Source organism: Pseudomyrmex gracilis, unplaced genomic scaffold, assembly GCF_002006095.1.
Source record: "Pseudomyrmex gracilis isolate BER0280 unplaced genomic scaffold, ASM200609v1 scaffold_1212, whole genome shotgun sequence".
In the NCBI taxonomy this organism is placed as follows: Eukaryota; Metazoa; Arthropoda; class Insecta; order Hymenoptera; family Formicidae; genus Pseudomyrmex; species Pseudomyrmex gracilis.
In genome coordinates this window covers 22140-27327 of record NW_018021796.1, presented here as the reverse complement: position 1 = coordinate 27327, position 5188 = coordinate 22140, and the positions used below count along the sequence as shown (strand labels likewise).

General features: G+C 24.8%; 1 pseudogene; it reads right to left on the bottom strand.

The window, feature by feature from the left end:
* Window positions 1-2887: 2887 nt before the first annotated feature.
* LOC109861968 lies at window positions 2888-3587 on the bottom strand (annotated as a pseudogene).
* Between the last annotated feature and the right edge of the window lie 1601 nt (window positions 3588-5188).

Here is a 5188-nt window from a genome sequence, read left to right as displayed (position 1 = left end):
GTTTAATATTAATTATAGTTTTTTCTTGTTTTTTTTTCAGGTGCTTATTCTTTATATTTATTTAGTTACGTTCATCATGGTAGATACACATACAGATTAATAATAAGTGGACTTACTATAAAAGAGTTAATAGTTGTAATTATACATTATTTGCCATTATTATTAATTATTTTTAATCTTTTTATTTTTTATTATTTAAGTAGTTAAAAATAAAATTCTAATTTGGTGTTAGAGATGCTTGTATAGGGCCTTAGATTATTTATTCAATATTAATGTATACATTATTTATATTTTTAATTTCTTTGTTTTTTTTAACAATAAGGGTTGTATTTAAAATATTAATAATTGGGATCAGGTTGGAATGATTAATTTATAGTTTTAAATCGTTTAATTTAATGTATTACGTCTTGTTAGATTGAGTTTCAATTCAATTTATTGGAGTAGTATTATTGATTTCTTTAATGGTTATAGTCTATAGAACTGTTTATATAAAAGGGGATGAAACATTAACACGATTTTATATGTTAGTAATTTTGTTTATTTTATCTATAGTTTTTATGATTTTAAGGTCAAATTTAGTAAGAATTCTATTGGGATGGATTAGGATTGGTTTCTTATTGTTTAGTGATTTATTATAATAATTATTCTTCTTATAATTCTGGGATAGTTACTGTTTTATCAAACCGGGTTGGTGATGTAGGTTTACTAATGTGTATTGGTATTATATTATCTTCTGGGGGGTGGAGAATGTTCGTGTTGAGGAATAATTCATTAATTATAATAATAATTTTTGTTGCTGCTATCACTAAAAGGGCTCAAATTCCTTTTTCTTATTGATTGCCTCAGGCAATGGCGGCTCCTACTCCTGTATCATCATTAGCTCATTCTTCTACTTTAGTTACTGCGGGGGTCTACCTATTGATTCGATTCAATGAGTTATTAATAATAACTTGATTTTCAGATTTATTATATATTATTTCTTTATTAACTATGTTTATAGCTGGTTTTATAGCTAATTTTGAATTTGACTTGAAAAAAATTATTGCTTTGTCTAATTTAAGTCAGTTAGGTTTAATAATAATAATTTTGAGTGTAGGTTATAAGTATGTGTCATTTTTTCATTTAGAAGTGCATGCTATTTTTAAATCATTATTATTTCTGTGCGCAGGTTCAATAATTCATTTAATATATAATAATCAAGATATTCGATTTTATGGTAAAATAAATGTGAATTTATTCCTTTTATTATAATAAGGTTTTATATTTCTAGAATTTTTTTATGTGGGGCTCCTTTTATAGCTGGGTTTTATTCAAAGAATTTAATTATAGAGGTTTTATATTCTAAGAGTTTAAATTTATTAATTTTAGTTATAAAAGTTATGTCTTTGTGCCTTACTGTAAGTTATACTGTTCGTTTGGTGTATTATATTTACTTTGGTAGAATTAATTTTTATTTTTCTTGATATATATTTACTAGAAGATGGGGAATGAATTTGTCAATGTTTATTTTACTTATAATGAGTGTGATTATTGGCTCATTAATTTCATGAGTAACATTTTGTGATTTTACTTATGTTTATTTAAATATTTCATTGAAGTTAATTACTTTAAGAGCATGTTTGGCAGGGGTAGTTATTGAGTTGAGTATGTATTTTTATAATTTTTTAAAATTTTATTTTTTTGTTTATTTTATTAGTTCTATGTGAATAATAATGTTTTTTTTTAGGTATATTTATAAACCTTTTATACCTTATTGATATAAATCATTAGAATTTGATAAGATTTGGATTGAGTTTTCTTGTAAATCTATAGTTTGGGATATTTTGGAGAGATTTAAGATTATTAAGATTAAATTATTAAGTTTATTTATATTTAGGTATGTTAGTGTTATGTATTTAATTGTTGTTATTAATATTTAATATGTGGGTGTATACACTTTTATTTATGATTTATTAATAATTTAAATAGCTTATACAATAAAGTTTAGTACTGAAGATACTAGGAAAATATTTAAATATTTTTAAATGAGTTAATTATTACTTATAATTAAAATTTAGTATATTAATAATGTTATATTGAAAATATAAGGTTTGATTTAAACTATATAAGTAAGTTTTTTTTAGAGATAAATAGACTAATTCTATAATTATCAAGTTAGAAACTTGATTTAAATTATCTCGATTTGGGTGTGGTATGAAAATGGTTTATATTAACAGGAATTAATAATTCAATTAATTTATTAACAATAAATTACCTTTAATTTGATTTCAGTTACATTTTTCTCATAGATTATTTATTAATCTTTTCTTAGGTAGAAATTAAGTGTATAAAAATTACTTTATAAGAAGGTATACAAAAAATATTTTTAAAATTTTTAATTGCAATTTAAAAGTTATAATTTAACTAATACCTAAGTTCTAAATTTTTCATTCGATACTTTGTTCTAAATATTCGAAAAAAAGTCCTATAATTAAGATTAAGATGAAAAATGTTATAATTGTAATAGTATTAATAGTTTTGTAATAATTTAATAAAAGAATAAGAGGTAGAAGTATTGTAATTTCTACATCAAATAGTAGAAAGACTAAACCAATAAAGAAAAATTGTCTTTTTACAGGGATTTGTCTTATAGATAAAGGGTCAAATCTACATTCAAAAGGGGATTTCTTTTCTCGTGATTGTGATTTTTTAGTTAATATTAGATTAATTATTATTAGGGCCATAGGAATGATTAATAAAATTATTATTATTATAAGAATGGTGATCATTAGATACTTATATTAGTTTAATGTCTAAATTGTTTAATTGGAAGTTAAATGGAATTTTATTTATACTATATAAGTTTATTAATATCTTTATCAGTAGATTGAGATAAATAAGAGAATAATCACACTACATCAACAAAGTGTCAGTATCATGCTCTTGCTTCAAATCCGAAGTAATGGGAAGGAGAAAAATGGTTTATAATAAGTCGATTGAGACATACTATTAGAAATAAGGTTCCAATAATGACGTGTAGGCCATGGAATCTTGTAGCTACAAAAAATGTTGATCCGTAAACTGAGTCAGAAATAGTACAAGGGGATTCTAAATATTTAATAGCTTGTAGGCATGTGAAATATACTCCGAGTAAGATTGTGATTAATAATCCTGTTTTTCTTTCTGTAAAATTTCTATTAAGAATTGAGTGGTGTGTTCAAGTAATAGAGATACCTGAGGATACTAGAATAATTGTATTTAATAAAGGAATGTCATAAGAGTTAAAAGGTTTAATTCCAAGGGGAGGTCATAATTGTCCAATATCTATAGATGGAGATAAAGATGAGTGGAAGTAAGCTCAAAAGAAAGATACAAAAAATAAAACTTCAGATATGATGAATAGGATTATACCTAACCGTAATCCATTATAAACTCATAGGGTATGGAATCCTTGATAAGTGGATTCTCGGGCTACATCTCGTCATCATTGAATTGCACAGAGTACTGTACAAGGAATTGATAGTACTACTAATGTGTTGATTTTATTAAATCATGCTGCTACTGAAATTAAATTATTCATAACTCTTAAGGAGGTGAGAATGGGTCATGATCTTGGGGTCACTAAATGAAAGGGTTGATTATTTATCATATAATTCTCTAAAGTAAAGTACAGATAAGATTGAAAATACGTAAGCCTGGATAATTGATACAGAAATTTCAAGAATAAATAATAGAATTTGTCTTATTAGTATAATAGCTAAGATAATAAAAAAAGAGATTTTCTGTCCTGTCAATCCAAGTAGAGTTAGGAGTAGATGATCTGCGATTATATTAGCTGTTAATCGAATTGCTAAGGTGAATGGACGAATAATTAATCTGATTGATTCAATAATAACTATAAATGGTATTAATACTGATGGGGTCCCAGATGGAGTTAGGTGTGCTATTATTTCATTAAAAAAATTAATTAATCTATAAGTGGTAATTCTAATTCACAGACTTAGAGATAATGATAATCTTAAAGATAAGTGTTTTGAGGTTGTGAAAATGTAGGAAAATAATCCTATAAAATTGTTGAATAAAATAAATAAAAATATGGAATAGAAGAGAATGATATTAGAGAATGAGTATTGTAGGAGGGTTTTAAATTCTTTAAAGATAAAAGATGTAATTAGATTAATTAATATATAAGTTTGTGATGGAATTAGTCAAAATGTTATAGGAATTATTAGTATAAAAATTATTATTCTTATTCAGTTTAATGAAAGTGAGTTAGAAGTGGATGGATCAAACACTCTAAATAGATTTATTATCATAATTATAATGTAAAATTTGATTTATCTGTAGGACAGTATGTTTAATAAGAATTGGATCATTTACTATTAGATTTAAAAGAAGTTTTTTTGGGGGGTTTTTTAGGGGAAATTATAATAGTGTAATGAAGTGAAGAAATAGCAAGGTATAATAAAAATATGTTTAAGCATAGCAATGGGATTCAATATAAAGGGCCTATTTGTGGAATATAAGAATATTAAAATTAATATTTTTAAATTGACAATTTTTAATGTTTTTATAAACTAATTCTTACATTAAAAGTAATCGTTATTTTACTATGACCCAGATAGCCAAATGTGAAAACTCAATATAAAGCAAATTATTGTATAGATTAAGTTGCTCGCCAATTGCTGTTGTGTTGTTTTTATTTAACGCAACAAAAATGTTTTTGTCACTTCAGTATCACTATGCTGAGTTTTATTATCAATCAATTGTTGTAACTAATGTTTAGGACATATGAGTCAGCAATATGTGAGCAATATATGAACAATTATTTTTATTCATAAGTTGAGAAAAATAATATAAGTTTATTGCCGATGAGTTGTTGAGAACTTGCTGGTATTACATTTTGAAAACTGTTGTTGGCAAGTACATACTGAAAAGAGGATACACGCTTTTGTTACATTGCTGAAAACATATGAGTAATATTTGTGGCAAGTTGCCAACAACTTGCACTTAGTTGGCTATCTGGGGAGTTGATTTAAAAAATCAAAACTTACGTTTTCAGTCATTTAATGTATTAGTATATTATGATTGGTTATGAGTTAGATAAGATTCATTTTTTGAAATTTCTAATTCTTGTTGATTCAACTACAATAGGCATGAAACTGTAATTAATCCCGCAGATTTCAGAACATTGTCCGAAGAATAAACC